The sequence below is a fragment of the Podarcis vaucheri genome, assembly GCF_965113315.1.
Source record: "Podarcis vaucheri genome assembly, chromosome: 8".
Classification (NCBI taxonomy): domain Eukaryota; kingdom Metazoa; phylum Chordata; class Lepidosauria; order Squamata; family Lacertidae; genus Podarcis; species Podarcis vaucheri.
This window is the reverse complement of record NC_138766.1, coordinates 39,060,063-39,081,255: the sequence shown is the minus strand read 5'-3', so window position 1 is coordinate 39,081,255 and position 21,193 is coordinate 39,060,063. Positions and strand designations below refer to the sequence as shown.

Genomic DNA, 21,193 nt, shown 5'->3' with positions numbered 1-21,193 from the left:
CAGATTCCAATTTGTAAAGGATTTAGGAAATTAATATGTTGGGGATGGTGAACAGGGTACCATAATCTCCCACCACCACATTGTAGCATATAGTTGCATAGTACATAATCTCAACCTCATTATTTACCTTATTTCTCCCCCCCCCTTACTTCCCCTCTGGAATAGTATATATTTGAGTGATGCCTTGAAAGCTCTTTGCTCCTCTTACAGAGCTTTTAGTGTCATTAAAGCATGATCCCACAGATTCTGTGATCTCATTAAAAGTGCTTTAGAATTAATTGATCAGCTTTAAAGTGTACTGAAGTGTAGACTATGTTGTCATTGCAGCAGCCGCAGGTGGAGCCAGCAGCTTATTTATGATGCCATGGGGATGAGAAATCTGTCTGATTGTTCCTAAAATGTCTACTACTTGTTGTCCCTCAGTAGCATGGGTGTCTTTAACAGACCGCAAAGTCCCACCCTGTCCCTCCTGAACCTCTCTCTTTGGATGGATCACCTAAAGCATGTATATGATACCAGCAAAGGGAGGCCAGTGTGCTTGCAGAAATTTAAATCTGTTGTTTCAAAACAACAGTTCTGCGTGCTGGAGACAGAAAGAATGGGAGGTGGAGGTGTGCTGAGGTGAAGAGCAAATCAAAAGAGCTGACCTAACTGTGGTACCTGCTAGAATGAACTTCAACAGCATAGCTGGGAGGCTGAATGTTAGCATGCCAGGGAGAAGTCTTTGTGGGCTGACACCAGGAAGAGTGGTACCATATGATATCTTTATTTCATTAGACTCTTAAAAACAGCCAGGAAAGTGTGCAGGAAAGAGAATATGGAATAGGTGGCCATCTGTAATGTTGATATTCCTGAACAGTTCATTGTGTAACTTTTCAGGCAAAAGTACTATCTGGGACCTGAACCCATTCAAAGCACTCATATAATATATGCAGAAATGAGCCAGGCCCTGATTTCATATAGGCTACATGTACTGTCCAACTGAATCCATTGCCATTCTACACCTGTCCTCTCTTTACAGACCTGGCCTAAGTGGTTTTTTTTAATATAAAAAAGATACTAGGGCCCCCAACAAAATCAAAACGAACATTTAGTTTTTAATATCAGCCCCATCAAACTTATCATGACATATTCAACCTTTTAAACAAAATGAATGATTTCTTTAAAAGGTTGGATGTCTCATTTGAGCATCTAAACCAGCAATTGGAGTAGGGGGTGGGCAGAATCAGAGATCACAGAGGCAAAGAAATGAAGAGAGAAATGAGGAACAACAGCTGAGTGTTAAAATAGTGAGAAGAAAATCAGTCATTGGAAAACATGCTATAAATAAGGCATTACACTATAGCCTTGTGAACGCTGAAAGGACGGAGGCATTTTGGAATGCTGAAATATTTTTCAGATGTTTTCTGTCTTTGTCATTTACCTGGGTTCCATTTGTTTGTTTGTTTGTTTATCCATCCATCCAACTCTCCAAAATCCTGAATGCCCCAATACAGTGGTACCTGGGTTAAGAACTTAATTCGTTCCGGAGGTCCATACTTAACTTGAAACTGTTCTTAACCTGAAGCAAAACTTTAGCTAATGGGGCCTCCTGCTGCCGCTGCGCCACCAGAGCCCGATTTCTGTTCTTATCCTGAAGCAAAGTTCTTAACCTGAAGCACTATTTCTAGGTTAGCGGAGTGTGTAACCTGAAGCGTATGTAACCTGAAGTGTATGTAACCCGAGGTACCACTGTACTCAACTTAATCCAGATAACCTTCCTATTCATTCCCCGCACCCTATAGAAATCATATTCTCTTATAGTTTCACAAGTTTTTGTTTTTTAAGTCATACTGTCTGTAAATTACAGGTAGATAGCCATGTTGGTCTGCCATAGTCAAAACAAAATAAATATAAATATAAATATTCCTTCCAGTAGCACCTTAGAGACCAGCTGAGTTAGTTATTGGTATGAGCTTTCGTGTGCATACACATTTCTTCAGATACTTCTTCAGGGACGTGGGTGGCGCTGTGGGTTAAACTACAGAGCCTAGGACTTGCTGATCAGAAGGTCGGTGGTTTGAATCCCCGCGAAGGGATGAGCTCCCGTTGCTCAGTCCCAGCTCCTGCCAACCTAGCAGTTCGAAAGCACATCAAAGTGCAAGTAGATAAATAGGTACCGCTCTGGCAGGAAGCTAAATGGCGTTTGCATATGCTGCTCTGGTTTGCCAGAAGCGGCTTAGTCATGCTGGCCACATGACCTGGAAGCTGTACGCTGGCTCCCTCGGCTAATAAAGTGAGATGAGCGCCACAACCCCAGAGTTGGTCATGACTGGACCTAATGGTCAGGGGTCCCTTTACCTTTTAAAGGTGCTACTGGAATGATTTTTTTATATTTATTATTATTATTTTTTATTATTATTTTTGTCTGTAAATTAATTCATTTCTATGTTACTTGAAAAAGAGAGAGAAGGTAGAAGAGCAGAACTACCCACCATTCCTGTCAATTTCTATTTATTCAGAACTTGGTTCTCAGAGTAGGGTCTGAAGGCACATGAGGCCACCATCTTGTCCTTGGAGGAGGTAGAGAAGCAGGTATAAAGGAATCAGCAGTTAAGGCTGGAGCCATCTTCAGGTGCTGAAAATGAGCATGTGAGAGACACCCATGCTGTGCATATCCCTTCCATCTCCAACCTTCCCGTGTTGAGTGGAAAAGTCTGAAGAGCTCCTAGAGTTATTTAGCTAGATGTACTTAGAAGCCACCTTACAACCAAGAAACCAGTCATGAACACTCCCTCATCATTCTTCCCAACTGGAGTCCTGACATGTTTTTTGTAAACTCTCTTGAAGATGGCAAGTGTCTACCCCTCAAGTCTATGGCTAAGAACAGTTTAAGATATGGAATGTGTGTGTGTCATCTGGTGGGGGGATGGAAAATGAAGGGCAGTGGAAGACAGGTTATAATAAATGTGGAGGGAGGAATTAGGGTGGTCTATGTTGCCTGCAAACCCTCTTTAGGCACAGCTAACTAAATGTATTCCTTTATTTCATTCCCAAGCCTGAAGCTCCCTGCTACTGTCAAAGGGACTGAACAGAAGTTCAAGGTTCCTGATCTAGGCTGAATGGAGTGCTGGAAAGTAGCGCCCTTTTTCAGTGTAGAGAAAGCACAGAAACGTTTGTGGCTGGTCCCACTTGTTCTGTATAACGTAAAAAGTCAATGATGTTTGTCATGGCATCCGTAAGGCACACAACAAGCTGCCTTTACTCAATAAAATCAGCAGCCCATCTACTCTGATTATGTATTGAAAGCATTTAAATTGTGTGTTTTCGGCATAGATCCCTCAACAGTAAAAACAATGCATAAAATGTACAAACTGCTTGATGAAAAGGAAAGATACACTGGCAATAAAACCATTTTCACACAATACTTTGCAGCAGCATAGGAAAGCCAGGAGCTTGCTGAACTTCAGAGATGCTCCTCAGTGAAATAAAACTAGCATAATATGGCACTGAAAAGCCAACAAAGAGGGGGCAGAGTAGACTTCCAAAGCCTTGGGGCCAAGGCTGAAAATGTCTTGTTAAAGATAGACACCCCCAACCGCTGTGTCTCAGGTGTTTGCTGTGCTTCTCAAACTTGGGTCCCCAGCTGTTGTTGGACTACAACTCTCATCATCCCTAGCTAGCAGGACCAGTGGTCAGGGACGATGGGAGTTGTAGTCCAACAACAGCTGGGGATCCAAGTTTGAGAAACATTGGTTTAGGGGATCCAAGGCAGAGCCTTTGATGGGGAGTGTTAACAATAGATAGGTGGATCTGCAGATATCCTAGATGGTTCAGTGCTTTCAAGTTTAATGCTACTATGCCACCACCTTGAATTGAGCCTAGAAACCATATAGTGAGCTAGTGCAACTGTTTGCAAATGGACGTTCCTGTTACCTATCTGGTCAAATAATCTGGCAGCTGCATTGTGAACCAGTTGTAATTTCTGAGTACTTTTCCAAAATAGCTCACACTGTCATCTGGAAGCAGTCTTTGCTAGCCAGGCTACTACTCAGATCCTCTTAACTAGAGATGCTGGTCAGTAAATGTGGGGCGTGTACATGCAGATCATGTGGTCTATGGTAAGCTAAGTGGCTCCTCCCAAGTGGCAAACAAAATTAACATTTACATATAAAATGTCATGCCATCTGAAATAGAAAGACTATTATTTTTCCGTTTGTGTATAAATGGGTACTCACCGAGCTTCTGTTGCATCTCATAGTGCTCTGTCTCCATTCTGTGATTAATATGCATCACTGATGTGTGCTAATCCAATACGCTGTGCTGTCTAATTACTCTATTATGCACAGGAAAGATAAAATATTTATTTTGTTATGTAATGACATTAAAAATACAGCTCTCACTGTTTGTCTGTGGCGCTATGAGATATTCTTTAAAGCAAGCAGATTGCAATGTGTATGTGCAGGATTATGAGGGGGGGAACAAATTCCACAGCATGTGGTGTTAAAATAATAAAAAAGGCCTTTGAGCATCTCCATTTTACTTCCTTTCATTCTTAAGGTGAGGACAAACTAAGAACCCTTGGGAGTAAACCCCATGGAACTCAGAAGAATTTGCATAGGTACATGGTTGCTTGCGAGTCAGCCTTAACTAAAATTAATGTGACTTCCTTCCAAGATAGTGGAAGGACTGATAAGGAGCACTATGGAAATCCTTCACGGCAGTGTAAATAATCTGTGTCTGCACTGATTATACATTTCCAGGGAATTATCATTTTGGTTCATGGATCTATATGCATGTTCAAAAAAGCATGATCGTGTGGAGATTGAATTTGGCATAAGTCTTGAGAATTTGCACTCAGCTAGGGTGCAAAAGGGAAGGTATACAATATCCTTTTCAGATAGGAACATAGGGAGCTGCCTTACACCAAGTCGGAGCATTTGTTCTTTTAGCTCTATACTGTCCACACTGATTGGCAGTGGTTCGCCAGGATTTCAGATGGGTGGCATTTCTGGTCCTACCAGGAGATGTCAGGACTTGAACCTGAGATGTTTTGCATGCAAAACAGATGCTCTGTTACTGAAACTATGGCCCTCCTCCTGCAAAACAATTCTGTCCAGTTGTAGTGCTGCAATTTCCCATGCAGTTTGCATTTACAAAATCTCTCTGTGTTTAAACTTATTTTTAATATGCATTTCTGATCAACTGTGGAAACACTTCCTAAACTGAAATTTAAAGCGGCAAAGGCCCACCTTCTAGAAATCAGCATAAACCATCAATATGTCTTTACTGCATATTGAAATTTTAAAACCAGAGCCAGTGTACCATTTGCCTTGCTACCAGCTTGTTGAATATAGGAACAGTTAGAAAGGGTGAAATTAAGTCTTCTGCTTCTGGGTTCAGCTGGAATTAATCAACAGAGCTCTGTGTGAATTAGCACCCATTTGCCTTGGCTTAGAGCTGGTTAGCCATCTTACTGTGCATGTGGAAAGTGGGAGTCAGTGCAGCCTGCAGAGGATGAGTTTAATGGGTCAGCTATAGCTGACGCTCAGCAATGACAAAACATCACATTCTGCACCGCGTGAAGTTTCCAGGGGGTTCTAAGAGTGCCCCCACGTTACAGTGGTCCATTGGGAGGTTATAAAGTAACAGACAACTCCAGTGAGATCTGTACTTTATTAATCTAAGAAAGAAAATGTGCTTTGAATAAAATATCAATTTTTCAGAATTCCTGTGTGTGTGTGTGTGTGTGTGTGTGTGTGTGTGTGCATTTATGTGTATGTATACAAGCCCACAGACATTTTACCAGATGTGTACTAACAATTCATACAATGCTCTGATATACATTCAGTTTTTCTCTGAGCTTTCAAAGTGTCATTGCATTTTATACCAGTTTTGCTGATTTCAGATGGGTCTAAGGACAGAAATGCATGTAGCTGTGGAAGATCCATAATCAGGTGTCCCGCTGTTTTTGTGAGCTGCATTAGCAGGAGGAAGAGAATATCAGGACTGTGGTACTGGGGAAGAGATATACTACCCTTCCCCACTTCCTCTGCAAAACAGACTCACAACTACTATTTGACCTTTGCAGAAAAACACACTAGTACCTATATGTTTTGTGCTGTTTATTTATTTATTTATTTCATAAAATGTATACACCGCTTGATTGTAAAAGAAAAACCTCAAAGCAGTTTACAAATTGGGCAAATATTTTCAGAAGGGGATGACACAAGGACATATTTAAACCCACTTCCCTATCACTTCAACGGAACCCCCAATGTAAGGCAACCATTCTTTTTAAAACAAAACAAAACAATAGAAAATCATATCACAGATTTCCCATCATGTACTTAGCCCATGGTAGACAGGATAACAGCTTCAGATTGTATACATTCAGGGGAGTGACCATTATTTGTGTTTAAAATCTGTATAACTACATGAGCCTTATCAGCGTGCCCCCAAAATAGCATCTAATTACTAAAATACAATAAGGCCACATCATGGATCTGTGCTGTGCTATTGCAGATTGTGTATATAACAGTATTTCCTTTGAGCCAACTGCTTTACAGTCTCTGTCTTGTAATCATTAAACATAAAATCCTGGGAGACCATTCACTGTTCTCCCATAGGAGAAGCACTGTTTGTTCTTCGGGTTTTTAAGTGTCCCCAATGCCAACCAGTAGTTTAATATTGCCCATTGTGATTGTTATTTTTGGGTGGGGATTTTGTGTTTTTTTAGACTTTTGCTCCAAGTGGGGTCTTGCTTTAGGTGTTTCTTTCACAGTGTTTAATTAAAGTATATTAAACATTAGTACTTGTAGCACTGTATGTGTAGTTTTAATTGTTAAGTTGCCTACAGTTGTGTTGGGTAACTTATTTATTATTATTATTATTATTATTATTATTATTATTATTACACAGACAAGAAACTATATAAAAATGTGTGCGGGTGTGTTTCTGCTTGAATGCCCGTTCTTTGGGTCCAATATCGCAATGTGAAGTCTGTGAGGCCCACAATAATCCTAATATTACCTTCCTCTGCCATTCAATACAGGTGTGGTGATGGTGGTGGATGGGCTTGGTTACCAATCAGGATGCCAGTGGCACAAAGCAATTTGATAGGCTGAAAGCAAAGTATTTGCTCAATGATATGATTTGTTCAAAGCTACCCTGCAAGTCCAAGACTAGGAAGAACTCAGTTACTCAAACCAGCCCCTACACTGCTTTGTGGACCACATTGGCTCTTAACATCATGAATTCCTCTAAACATTGCTTTATTTTTACTCTTACTATTGTAAAAGGCGAAAGATTTATACGATCTGAGGTGAAACCAGAGTATTACTCTTACTATTGTAACGAGCTGGTTTATGTCATGTCATATTTTTTTGAAAAATTGAGGGTGGTTCCTGTGGTGAGATTATTAGCAGAACTGCCTTTGCCGGCCACCTACTTTAGCTATGCCTAGCCGCACCAAGGCATTCAACTTCCGAGCAAAGCCTGGAAGGTATTTGAAATAGCAGGCTGTAGTTTCACTTTGCTCCACAACCGTGCAGCAAAACGAACCTTGTGCAGCAGGGATAAGTCAGAAGTGGTGCAGCGCCTAATGTATTCCAAAGCTCTGGTTAACTGCAGACACCCGTTCACACTTGTCTGGAGAGTGGAGACAAAAATGGAAAGGGGCAGGGTAGCACTAGAGTAGTTTCCATCAAATCTCCCAAAACAGCACTTTAAAAAATATATATTCTTAGTAATTTTCTGCCGTTTAAATAATCTACACAGACATCTTGGTAGCTTAATCAATGACTAGCATACTGTATTCTGATCAAAGTCAAAATGTGTAGAGGGAAAGAGAGTGAGCTTTGATTTATAAACATCATTTGCCGACGCTCTTCTTTGGTCCTGTGTTACCTTTTGATGGACAGTTTTAAGACAAAATATTGCTCCACCCTCGTTGCTATTTTTCCCCCTTAAGTGAATCTCTCATTTAAATCAGACGGCTTCTCCCAGCAAGATAGAAGGGGTGTTATCCACTGAAACAAATTAGGAGAAACAGATGCTTGAATGAAAACAATAGAAATGATAAAGTGGCTGAAAAATTGGTTATTTAATTCAGACTATGTACTACAGACCAATATTAAATGACCTCGCATTAAGGCAAGCAGGTTGCTAATTAAAGCTAACGCCGGAGAGGTAGGTGACTTCCCCCCTTCTCTCCCCCCGCCCCAACATGGATCCATGTTAGAACTTGGATATTTTCCCTCCCTCCCTTCAATCTATCTAGCCGGAGACTTCACCTCGGTTGACAGCTACGGCAAGCCTAAACTGACAGCTTTTCAAAACCCGCTGAAGAAACCCAGCATTAATTAAGTCATTGCTGGACTGTAATTTCCTTGAGAAGTAAAAAATTCTCACACAAGAAAAGGTTACAGAGACCTTTTCTGTGTCAAAATTACCATGCTGCATGAATATTAATGCTCTTAATGAAGACAACCTTTGCTTCATCAAGAAGGTTCTGGAGCAGGTGCCAAGGCTGAAGACTCATTCTGTGGATTCCCCCCCCCCCCATGAAAGTAGGCGCAATGGGTTTGCCTCCCCCCCTTTTAAAATCAACATTCTCCACATGACCTCTTCCTCCCCCCCCCTTTTACAGATAGGGAAGAAGAAGAAAAAAATCTTCACCCTCTACTTTGAAATCAAACATTTAAAGATTTCATTCAAGACATTAGTCAGGGTTCATAGACAGAAAGAGAGAAGAATGGGGAGGGGGGTTTGAGGGGCTTATTTATACAGATCTCACACATGCTTAAATAGATCATAGCAGCGTTCATGTCTAATATTGCCCCAGGGTCCTCCTGGACACATTTATTCCAAAAGGTTTCTGATGAAAGCAGCCATTTAGGAGCCAAGGGGCAGCTCTGGCCTTCCCCTCGGGGGCTATGAGAGTTTTCTGTTCTACAAGGAGAGCAGCTGAGGGGGAGAGGGCTGTCTCTTGCACACAGTGCAAGGCCTCTCTCTTCAGAGATGGGGAGGGGGCTTGAGATCAGTTGTCTCTGCCTTTTCTCATCTGTCCTGAAAGGGAGAATTCTGAAGAGATCTCTCTGTAGGGAGAAACTGCAGAGTTGGCAAAGAAGGGGGGCTGTGCCATCCTGGGTGCCTTATTAAGAGTCAGGGGATTAAGCATTTCTCTCTACGTGAAACACGTGTTTTCACTCCTTCCAGTATATAAGGCTATCATTTTACCTCCCATTCTACCACACATTTTACTACACACCCACACCCATATGCCATACATGGCAAGGCCTTGCTTGTTTCCCATGGGGTAGGTTGATCAAATCATTCACCCAGTTTGGCCACTTTTGAGGGTTCATAATGAAATCTGAAACTCGGGCGTGAAGATGAAATGACGTATCCATCAACTGCCCTGAGAAAATCGGAGCATCCCGATTTTGGGAGCTGTTCTCTCAGCACCCAAAAATGTGCAATCGCAGAGGCTCAGAACATGCATTTGGGGTCAAAACACGTGGGATCACGAACACATGATATCGTGTGAGGTCACGATCCCACACATTTTGCCCCCAAATGCACATTTTGAGGTTTCATGATTTCACGTGGGTCACAGGACTCTCCTGGAACGCAGCCATGTTCTGGATTCTAATGTAAAATGTTGGAGGATATTAAATGACTTCTGTCAGACTACAGAGAGTAATTGGTGTCGGAAATAAAAAAATGAAATGAAACGAGCCTTTTCATTCCAATGCATTCATTAAAGAATGCTGCCTATCATAGGCATTTGGTTTGCTGAGGCCTGAACTAGGCTATAGATGCACTCAGTAGCTGTGCCCTTAAGTGTACCCTTTTTCAAACTCAGATTGCCAGAAAGGCGGGGTGGGGGGAGAAGAGAGAGAGAGAGAGAAAATAATCAGGATCAGTACACAAGCATATGGGTAGGGGGCTTTTGCCCTTTGCCTCCACTATGATCCCAGTTCAGACTGGGGGCTTTGTACTGAGAATTTGTATAGGAAAATAAATAGTCCCAAATCGCCCCCACATGCAGATTGCTGACATGAGCCCTGAATCTGAATAGGTATCACAGCAGGGGGCAAAGGTTTAAAGCCCCCCACCTCCATGCTAGGGTTTGATTCAGATTGTGTCTCCCCCCATACAGCCTGCACTGAAAGAGAAGAGATGTGGAGCAAATATTTTGTTTACACTGGCTCTCAAACTGAAATTAGGTTCTTCTTTAGGTCATATGTAGGTTTATTTATTTACCGGTATTTATTGAAGCTGCTAGTAAGGATAGCAATGAATGTGATGGCAGGGGACCTTGAGAATTCTTTCCAGAAGGTACTTTGCCATTCTGCATGTCTTGGTGCTTTCGGAAAGCAAATTAAGTCCTGATTAATCTGCAGAGCTTTCTCTGTGTGTTCTGATTAATTTTAGTTGGTTTGCAGTGAAAAAGAGCAGGAATTTCAATCTGCACTGATCCCTGTGCATACTCACATGACCAATGTGCCCCTGGACATTTGTTTTTTCCTGTGGAAACTTGTGTGTTTCCTGCTGTGCATTGGGATACCCGTTTGAGAACGTGGGACACAATAGAAGTAATGCATGGTTTGGCCCTGAATTTGCTGCTTGTTCCATTACTATATGTCTTTTAGGAGTCCAACTCCAGGAAGTCATGGTGAGGGAAGCAAGCCGGTTGTTGCAAAGCTTCAGAAAAGAAGTGGAATCACTTCAGCTCAGCATCAAAAATTGTCTTCATATCTCAGTTCATCTGACTCATGTACGTTGCAATGAAAAAGTGCACCAGCAGAGCAGTTTCCAGCTATTACAAAACACACAGCTGAATACCTTTTTCACAACTTGAAGACTTGGGTGTATGAAAATGTAATGCAATGAATTGGCCAGGGGGCTATTTTCCCCTTTATCTAAAAGGCTTTTACCAACAGTGGGAATGTGTTCTGAAAGTCAACCAGTGAAATGAAATAAGACACTCTAATATTTGAGTTCACTTAGGTCACTTTCCTAAAGGTATGTTAAAAGCAAAATAATTAAGACAATGCATATTTTAAAGCTAAAAACTAGACTGAAGTATTCATCAGTTCTGCTCTGTTTGTAAGTGCTAATAAGTTTGCAAAGCTTATCTCATGTTAATTAACTCATGTTAATTATGTCATGTTAATAAATCTGTAGAAGAATCAAGTTCTTGCAAGCAGTTTTCTTTGTATTCTATTTGTACCACAAACTCAGAGAGCCACTGTGTTTTGCATTTTGAGCACATGTAAGATATAGAAGATGTATACAGATTAAAATACTGCAGTGACTGCTGAAATAAAACTATCACCAGCCAAATAAACCTTTTTACATCCCCTCCACAAAGAGACATTCATGCTCAGCCTTTGTAGCCCTCCAGTGGCCCAAAGCTTGTGAGCAGTCACCAATAATATTCCTTTTTTGTGAGTTTGCCATTCATACCTGATGCATAGAGGGCATTGCACACTAATGGGGATCTAAACTGGTAGTAGGTGACCAGCAAAGGAATCAGTGATAACACAGACACAATGTGCAGATGCTGTCAAAAAGGTGAATTCAATGCTAGATATCATTAGGAAAGCGACTGGAAATAATACTGCCCATATAATAATTCCTCTACACAAATCTATGATGCAACCACATTGGAATATTGTACATGTTTCTCTTCATCTCATCTCAAAATGGATGTTGTGCAGCTGGAAAAGATGCAGAAAAAGGCGACCAAAATGATGAGGGGACTGAAGCAACTCCTCTATGAGTTCTTGGAGTAAGAGAATGGCAGTATCACATCCTTGGACTGGAGTGGGGGGGTGCACTGACCCCACAGGTTCATCTAGTAGCAGCCCCTTTGGGGGATGACTGTGCATGCCCTTCAGCTTCAGAGTCTGACCTGATGAAGAGGAATCCAACTCCTGGCTCGCTGACACGACCATGGTGGGAAACAGGGTGTCAGGCCAGATAGGCCTTCTTCTGTTCTTATGTCCATAGGAAGAAGACCCTTCTGTGTTTGTGTCATTTGTTTCTCATGCATACAGAGAGTTAGGAAGATACTGTTGTGAGTTTGGTAAAGGGAGGTGCCTGGTACCTAAAGATGTATAAGATGCCAGCCAAACCTCCCTAGGGAGATTATCCCACAAATGAGGCACTACGGCAGGAAATGCCCATTCTCATGTTGCCACCCTCAACAATCTATGAACATTCAGCTTCACTGGGTGTTCATGAGTTCAATGTTATATGAGAGAGAGAGAGAGAGAGAGAGAGAGAGAGAGAGAGAGAGAGAGAGAACTTTTTGTATCCACTTTCTCCATGTTATGCGTAATTTTATAAACTTCTGTCATGTCACCTCTTACTTGCCTCTTCTCTAAACCAAGATGTCCCAGACCCTGCAATCTTTCCTCATAGGGGAGTTGCTTCACCCCCTTGATCATTTTCGTTGTCTTTTTCTGAATCTTTTCCAATTCAAGAATCTCCTTTAGAGATGAGTGACCAGAACTGTACACAGGATTCCAAATTTGGGGACACCTCCTGTCCTAGGGCAGGGATATCCAGATCCAATGGTTCCTTAGGCTCACTGGCATTGTGGAGATCTGCTGGAGATTCATTCTCCTTTTACTCCTCATCCGAGGAGACCTCAGGTTTGAGGTTCTCACCTGTCTGCTTATAAGAGAAGGATGTATGAATTTACCTTATCTTACTGGACTCAAGCTAGAAATGAACATTGGTTATTTGGGCAGACCTCCCACTTTTAAGCCTTTGCCTTCCAGGCTTGCTGCTAAAATGCCTACAGAATTGTAGGAGAATTATTCCAGACCAAAAAAAAAAAGGGTCTGCGCTGTAAGCGGAATAAGGTAAATGAGGGGTGGGGGAAGACTAGCAAATTGGCTATTAATTTTACTTTTCATGTTTACTTACCAGTCACTCATGATCTAATCACAGTCATGCTTAATGTATAAAAATAAATCTGAATATTTACTGTTGAGACATGTAATGCCCTATTTATATTAAAAAGGTAAACCAGTGATATATCTTTATGGGTGCCAATGTAACGGCTATTAGATTTATAATATAGAGAAGAAACATAATTTTATTAGGAAGAGCAATAGTTCACAATCCTATTATTGTTTATTGCTGACGTCAGGCCTGAACTAATAATAAGAGTCATGTAACAACTGCATATAATAAAAATAAATGTTGATTGCATTTGCAGGCAAAGGGATCTTTTGAAAGGAAAATGCTGATTTGAAAAGCCCACTCTCTGTTGCTACCAGATATCAGGCAGGGCCCTTTCTCCCAGACTTCATGAAAGTAGTATTGGTGGCCGTGCTGTGGGTTTAGAGCAAGGAGCAGTGACAGGCAATTAGATGCATATAAAGAACTTTACATTGTTAAGTTGCTGAACTAATAATGATTCTTTGAGAAAGGAGGGGGGATTTGGAGTTAGGGGTGCTTTGGTTCATTTCAACAACAGATGCTTCAAGTCTAGGGGATATTGTTCTTGGCATCAGGGTGAAGTCTTTTAAAGTGAAGAATAGGTTTTCCCTATATAGTCCTCAGGGCTTTCCTAGGGTTTAAAAATATATAAAAAGCCTAAGAGAATAAAAAAGGTTTATACTGGGTACAAAAAAAAAGCAGTGCAGGTGCAAGGCAAACTTCCCTGAAGAGTCTTCCACAGGCTCTCCATCCAGTTGCCACCTACAGGACCTCAGAAGGTGGGAGGACTGCAAGAATGCCTCAGGTGAAGAAGACCTTGGCTATCAGGTGACTGGTGCTGGGGAAGATGGTCAACAAGTGCTTGGGTCTTAGGCATTATAGGGATAAAGAGGTAAGCACCAGCACTTAGAACTGAACTTGAAAGCTTAGGCTGTTGTTTTAGCACAGGAGAGATATGGGAGTTTTTCTGCACTTATTATTTATAGTGGTGCAGATGGTGTTTGATTTGATGTTCATAAGAGTGAATTTGGAGCTGGTTGTCTGCACCTTTGGTCACTGTTCTTACAGAGTGAGTGTGGTTTTCTGTCTCACACTAATGGTAGGCTGTGCCCAATCTGAGAAAAAGGTCTGTTGTTGTATTCACATCCCTGGTGTACGATCATGTTCCTCCGTAAGAACATAGAAAGAACCTGCTGGATGAGACCAATGAACTGCCATAACTCTATCCTTTGAACTGAATAGATCAGAAACTTCCCTTCAGAGGGAAGTGGTGTGAAACAGACATCTCCAAAATCACATCCATCCTTACCCCCTCCAGAAAGAAAGCAGGATGATGCTGAGCAACATGCCACACAAATGAAAATATTGAGAATCCATTCCAGGTCTTGCACAAATGTTAAAAAAGTATTCCACCACCCCCCAGTATATTTAGGGTTGCCATATTTCAAAAAGTAAAAACCAGGATACCCTGAAAGTTGTGATGATGTCATGTGGCAGCATGCCACAAAGTCTGGGTAGGGGAGAGGACAGCAGCCATACAGCTATAAAAGGTAAGAGGGAAAAGCCCATGATTATCTCATTGCTCAGCACCAGTTATAGTTCTTAACTAACTTCAGTTTTAAGGTTGTAGTCAAAGGCTGTAGCACACACAGAGTGCTGTAGTAATCCAACCTTGAAGTTAACCAGGGCATGGATAACTGGGCTGGTCTGTTTAGGAACTCATTGCCAGGGCAGACTGAAGTGATATTGAGCTTTTGCAACTGGAAGGACGGCATAGATTATTTATTAACGGATTAGGTGAGAATGTGTAACTGGAAGGATGGTGAGGATTATTAATGAATGGATTAAGTGAGAATGTGTAATCACCAGCACTTACTAAAAGCTCTAGATAAGCACTTGAACATGTGATCATATGAAAAAGGTAAAGCATATGTACAATGTTAAATTGGCACAGGGGCACAGAATAGCTGAAATCTAAGCCATGGTGAAAACTATACAGAACAAGTTTATTATTACTAACACGGCCAATGAAAGCTCATTAAGTTTTACCTATTGCCCTCAAGATCTAAAGATAGATCTTTTTAAAAATGATGTATCTAATACCTATATTGTCCTTTGGTTAGCAACAGGCAAGGGGCCAGAGTTTTGTTTCGTTTTTAAAAAAGAATGAAATCCCATAGAAAAGCGATTCAATTCTATTTCCATTTAGACTTAAAAAAAAAAAATCCCAGCCTTAATCAGCATGGTTGTTTATGGTACATCTTTCCAAATAAGATTGCTGTCTTGCAAGCACTGTAGATGCCACTTTGTTACATCTAAACTGCTTACGAGACAGCACTCCTATCTGATAAGGAGAATCACAGCCATACATATTTATTTATATTTGAACTCTTGCCCTCCGTACTGCACTGCGGGTCATGTATCTGCTCCAAAACCACCTTATTAATTTTCTACTAGTATTCTAGGTATGATGGTTAGGCTGAGTCTCATAGTGATCCAAGCTTGAAAGGCCCTTTTTCTTTCTTTAACTCTTAAGCCACTAGAATGTATAATAAAAAGGCGTTTGTGGGTTTGTGGGGAGTCAAGCAATTTGTTAGGTGCTGGGAGAATGACTCAAATCAAAACTTTTTGTCCCTTGCTGGTTGTATATCTCTGTATGTCCATGGGTATGAATATATATATATATATATATATATATATATATATATATATATATGCGCCAGAGATATACATACATGCACACACCTCAAGTTAAATTAGATCAATGGATAATGATGTCATTTGATTAATAAAGAAATTACAGAAGGCAGTTAGCTGGAGAGAGTATGATCTATTAAAATAAGTTTCATTTCAGCATTCTCCTGGCATATCTGAGCTCCCTTATACCAGCTGTTTCAGAAACATTCCTAGAGTTCGGCACATGACGTAATCCAGTGATCTGCTGCAGGGCTCTTATCCACACACAGAGTTACTTTGCTCCAACAGCTTTTCACTCACTTCAGTGGATTGGTCAGTTTTGTGCTCTAAACCAGGGCGGCTTTCATCCCAAGTGAAAGTACAAAAGTACTTCAACATAGAACCATGGTGGGCCACTCACTGCCTTGTTGTGTGTGGTGAAGGGGGAACGAAGCAAGTGTGTGTGTGTGTGTGTGTGTGTGTGTGTGTAACAGAATTATTTTATTGATCTACTTATTCAAGTATAGCAAGTTTCAGAGTTTATCTTTTGTTAGATGTAGATGATATTGATGGCACTTTGGCTAAGGGAGAGCACATGTTTCAGAGTCCCTTCGGTGCGCTAGCAGAGGTGGAGAAAACATGAGGCGATCCGCCTCCACAGGCAAGAACATACAGTGCAAAGACTGCCTAATACCCAGGTGAAAAGTGGTTTGCTGCTCACATGTTGGGAATTGATAGCAGAAAAACACTGAAGAGCTCTTACTCAATGTGCGACATTACAAGCCTCCAGACTTTTTCCGTGACAGTCTCTAATAGCACAGCGGAAGGAGGTTGACATATCAGTACAGTCAAGCCAACTTCCCTTCCATACGTCATTCAGTCTAAAAGGTGAAAAAATGCAGCTCTGCACTATTAAATACCTAATAGCAGATGTTTTGTTCCTTAGGAAAGCAGACTATCAAACGGTGTCACACAAGGGCCTCCTTGACATCTGTTACTGTGTGTTCAACAACAAAAATACTACACTGCAGGATAGTTGTGCTAAATTTATTATTATTGTAGACTTGGGGACCACTGACAAAAACTTTTTAAATAATCTAGGGTGGGGGGGGGGAGCAAAGCAAAGCAAAGTCTATATTTGTGCAGTCTTAGAACAAGCACAACTGAAAGCTGCTTTGGGAGATATAACCCCAGTTCTCCCGTCAACCTAACGTCTGTATCTGATAAGTGTGCACATGTATTTTATGCAGCCCCCATGGTAAGTCTGAATACTTTGGGTTGTCTGCTGAGAATAGGTCTAATATAAACCAGGGAGAGTAAACTGCTTTTCTCTTCCCAGTTATGTCACTGCAAAAAAAGGGAAAAAAGTGCACATACCACCCCCAACAAATAACCTTGCAGTCAAAAAGATACACATTTGTATTTGCGCCTGAGTGCATGTGTATAAATCTCTCCTATTCCCTTTCATAAACTGTAACTGGAGAGGTCCAAAACTGCGCCTCGGAAACCAGAGCCACAATGAGGTTATTGCAGACCTTTTGTGCAGATATATTTTCCCTTTGTTGTGGAATTTAGACACTAAGAATCCATGTCGCTGATGATCATGGGACCTACTCTCTTGTTCTGTGAGAGGGAGTGGCGTTGCATTGAACCATTTGCCGCTGTTTGGGATGAATTCACCACAGCATGCCTGCTAGAACAGGAAGACTGCATTGCTTGCCCTTCCCTCTCCCAAAGTGTGGCAACAGGATTCAAAAAAGGAAGCCATAGTGGACTTGGATTTATTATAGCTGCAGAGATCATACTTCTGGATATTTACATTAAATGCAGTTGTTTCTTCTGGTTTGAATGAAAAATGACATTTAAAGCATCGTACGTGACGAAACATGTTAAATACTTACAGGATTTTGTCCCTTGTCACTTTGACGCATCTAATTATTTGCAGTATTGTGATCTCGTTTGATTCTTTGTATAAATTTTAAGCAACTCCTTTCCTGTCATCGCCAAACTGCATTTCACTGGTATGAGTGTAGTAAATGTTGAGATAGCTGAGACAAGCCCTTTTAGAATTCATTCATTAACCTCGGGTATTTTTAGGTACAATATGGTAGATTTATCTTTAAAGGCTTTAACTCACTGTGCAAAGATTTTATACTAAAAATTATTTTAATCCTATATGCACATTCTAAAATGATAATATGTTATAGTATATCATTCAGTTAACCCTCATTTGAAGTTCCTCTGGGTTAAACTTTTTCTTTTTCTTTTTTTGTCTTTTTGGTTACTTACATTGCTTTGCTTTTCTATTGCTCTATTTCATAGAATTATAGAATCATAGAATCATAGAGTTGGAAGAGACCACAAGGGCCATCGAGTCCAACCCCCTGCCAAGCAGGAAACACCATCAGAGCACTCCTGACATATGGTTGTCAAGCCTCTGCTTAAAGACCTCCAAAGTAGGAGACTCCACCACACTCCTTGGCAGCAAATTCCACTGTCGAACAGCTCTTACTGTCAGGAAGTTCTTCCTAATGTTTAGGTGGAATCTTCTTTCTTGTAGCTTGGATCCATTGCTCCGTGTCCGCTTCTCTGGAGCAGCAGAAAACAACCTTTCTCCCTCCTCTATGTGACATCCTTTTATATATTTGAACATGGCTATCATATCACCCCTTAACCTCCTCTTCTCCAGGCTAAACATGCCCAGCTCCCTTAGCCGTTCCTCATAAGGCATCGTTTCCAGGCCTTTGACCATTTTGGTTGCCCTCCTCTGGACACGTTCCAGTTTGTCAGTGTCCTTCTTGAATTGTGGTGCCCAGAACTGGACACAGTACTCCAGGTGAGGTCTGACCAGAGCAGAATACAGTGGCACTATTACTTCCCTTGATCTAGATGCTATACTTCTATTGATGCAGCCCAGAATTGCACTGGCTTTTTTAGCTGCCGCGTCACACTGTTGGCTCATGTCAAGTTTGTGGTCAACCAAGACTCCTAGATCCTTTTCACATGTACTGCTCTCAAGCCAGGTGTCACCCATCTTGTATTTGTGCCTCTCATTTTTTTTGCCCAAGTGCAATACTTTACATTTCTCCCTGTTAAAATTCATCTTGTTTGTTTTTGCCCAGTTCTCTAATCTGTCAAGGTCGTTTTGAAGTGTGATCCTGTCCTCTGGGGTGTTAGCCACCCCTCCCAGTTTGGTGTCATCTGCAAATTTGATCAGGATGCCCTTGAGTCCATCACCCAAGTCGTTGATAAAGATGTTGAATAAGACCGGGCCCAAGACAGAACCCTGTGGCACCCCACTAGTCACTCTTCTCCAGGATGAAGAGGAACCATTGATGAGCACCCTTTGGGTTTGGTCAGTCAGCCAGTTACAAATCCACTGAATGGTAGCATAGTCAAGAACGCATTTTACCAGCTTCTTTACAAGAATATCATGGGGCACCTTGTCAAATGCCTTGCTGAAATCAAGGTAGGCTACATCCACTGCATCCCCTTCATCTACCAGGCTTGTAATTCTGTCAAAAAACGAGATCAGGTTAGTCTGGCATGACTTATTTTTCAGAAATCCATGCTGACTATTGGTGATCACAGCATTCCTTTCTAGGTGCTCACAGACTGTTTGCTTAATGATCTGCTCCAGAATCTTCCCTGGTATTGATGTCAGACTGACTGGGCGGTAATTATTTGGGTCCTCTCTTTCCCCCTTTTTGAAAATAGGGACAACATTTGCCCTCCTCCAGTCTGCCAGGACTTCGCCTGTTCTCCAGGAATTCTCAAAGATGACTGCCAGTGGTTCTGAGATCACATCTGCCAGTTCTTTTAATACTCTTGGATGCAGTTCATCTGGCCCTGGAGACTTGAATACATCTAAACTAGCCAAGTATTCTTGTACTATCTCCTTAGTTATTCTGGGCTGTGTTTCCTTTGCTGAATCATTTGCTCCAAATTCTTCAGGTCGGGCATTGTTTTCTTTATCGGAGAAGACTGAGGCAAAGAAGGCATTGAGGAGTTCAGCCCTTTCTGTGTCCCCTGTTTGCATTTCACCATCTTCTCCTCTGAGTGACCCCACTGTTTCTTTGTTCTTCCTTTTGCTACGAACATACCCATAAAAGCCTTTTTTTGTTGTTTTTAACCTCTCTAGCAAGCCTGAGTTCATTCTGTGCTTTAGCTTTTCTGCCTTTGTGTCTACACATGCTGGCTATTTGTTTGAATTCCTCTTTGGTGGTTTCCCCCATTTTCCATTTTTTGTACACATCCTTTTTTAAATCTTAACTCAGTTAAAAGTTCTTTAGATAGCCACCCTGGCTTCTTTAGGCTCCTTCCATGTTTCCGTCTCATTGGTATTGCCTGACGTTTTACTATCTCCCTCTTAACAAACTCCCAGCCATCATGAACTCCCTTTCCTTTTAGTATTACTGTCCATGGGATCTCACCCAGCACTTCCCTAAGTTTTATGAAGTCAGCTTTCTTAAAGTCAAGAAATTGAGTCCTAGTATGCTTGGCTGCTCCTTTCCGCTATATAGTAAACTTCAGAAGAGCATGATCACTCGTGCCTAATGATCCTTCCACTTCTACCCCACTAACCAGGTCATCAACATTGGTTAGGACCAGATCTAAAATGGCTGTTCCTCTATTTGTAACGTTACCAATCTACATGGATTGAACAGTCTCCTTCAAAATGGATTTGAGCGGACCAGCCTTCCTGGGAGCTTTGTACCAGAGATTGCTTTGCAATTGGGAGTGAACACGGTGCTTGCATGAGCAAGCATAAGCTCTGATTAATATTCAATTACTGAATTGTGGACCAAGCCCTGAACCTGGAACATATACTTCTAGATCTGGCTCTGGCCAGTGATGATTGTACACTGACCATGTACAGTGTAATGCACCAGGAAGTCTGGTTTCTACCTGCCCAATGAAATATGCCCATAAGCAACAAACAAACAAATGAAGGAGTGTGTGTCTTTTCACCTATATTTAGGAATGTGTTGGAACTTGTGTGTCACTGTAGCCTACAGATAGGAAGTGAAGATGAGAAAAGAAAGGAGTAGAAAGTTAGTTGCAAGCCAGTTAGTTGTGGTGCATGCATGATGAGCCTCCTTCTCAGCTGATCTGCACAAATCAGCAGAGGAGGGGGAATGTGTGTTGTGTGTGTGCAAAAGGTGTACATGAGAGTTGTGGGGTGGTCACATCCACCATGCGCATATGGCCCCTGGTAAGTGGACAGAGTGAATGCCAACTTTTTTTTAGCTACCCGTGTTGCATGCATGTTTAGTGAATCATCCAGTTTTGCTCAACGTTATACTTAGATTTGAAAGAACTAAACGTGCCTAAGCAGTTACAAGACCTAGGATACGGAGGGCAGGCTTTGTTCTTCTGGAAGTTATATTCCTTCTTGCTGGTGTTTCCAGCCCTCTGTCTGAAGTCTACATTTCTCCATCAGTAGACTCTGCAAGCTCCCAATACTTCTGGCATTTCCCGGCTCTAATTTCTCAAATATCTGTCCTGTACAACAGCTGTATGAAAGTGTGGACACTCTTCCCATGAAAGGATTTCCCTGAAGGAAACAAAAGCT

General features: G+C 41.5%; 1 long non-coding RNA gene across 2 annotated transcripts in view; it reads right to left on the bottom strand.

The window, feature by feature from the left end:
- The window catches only part of LOC309539297, a 112,057-nt gene that overhangs the window by 64,374 nt on the left and 26,490 nt on the right, over positions 1 to 21,193 (bottom strand). For both annotated transcript variants that reach the window (XR_014222807.1, XR_014222808.1), the window contains exon 3: positions 4,218 to 4,315. This is a non-coding gene — a long non-coding RNA (uncharacterized lncRNA). The remainder of the gene's footprint in view (positions 1 to 4,217; positions 4,316 to 21,193) is intronic.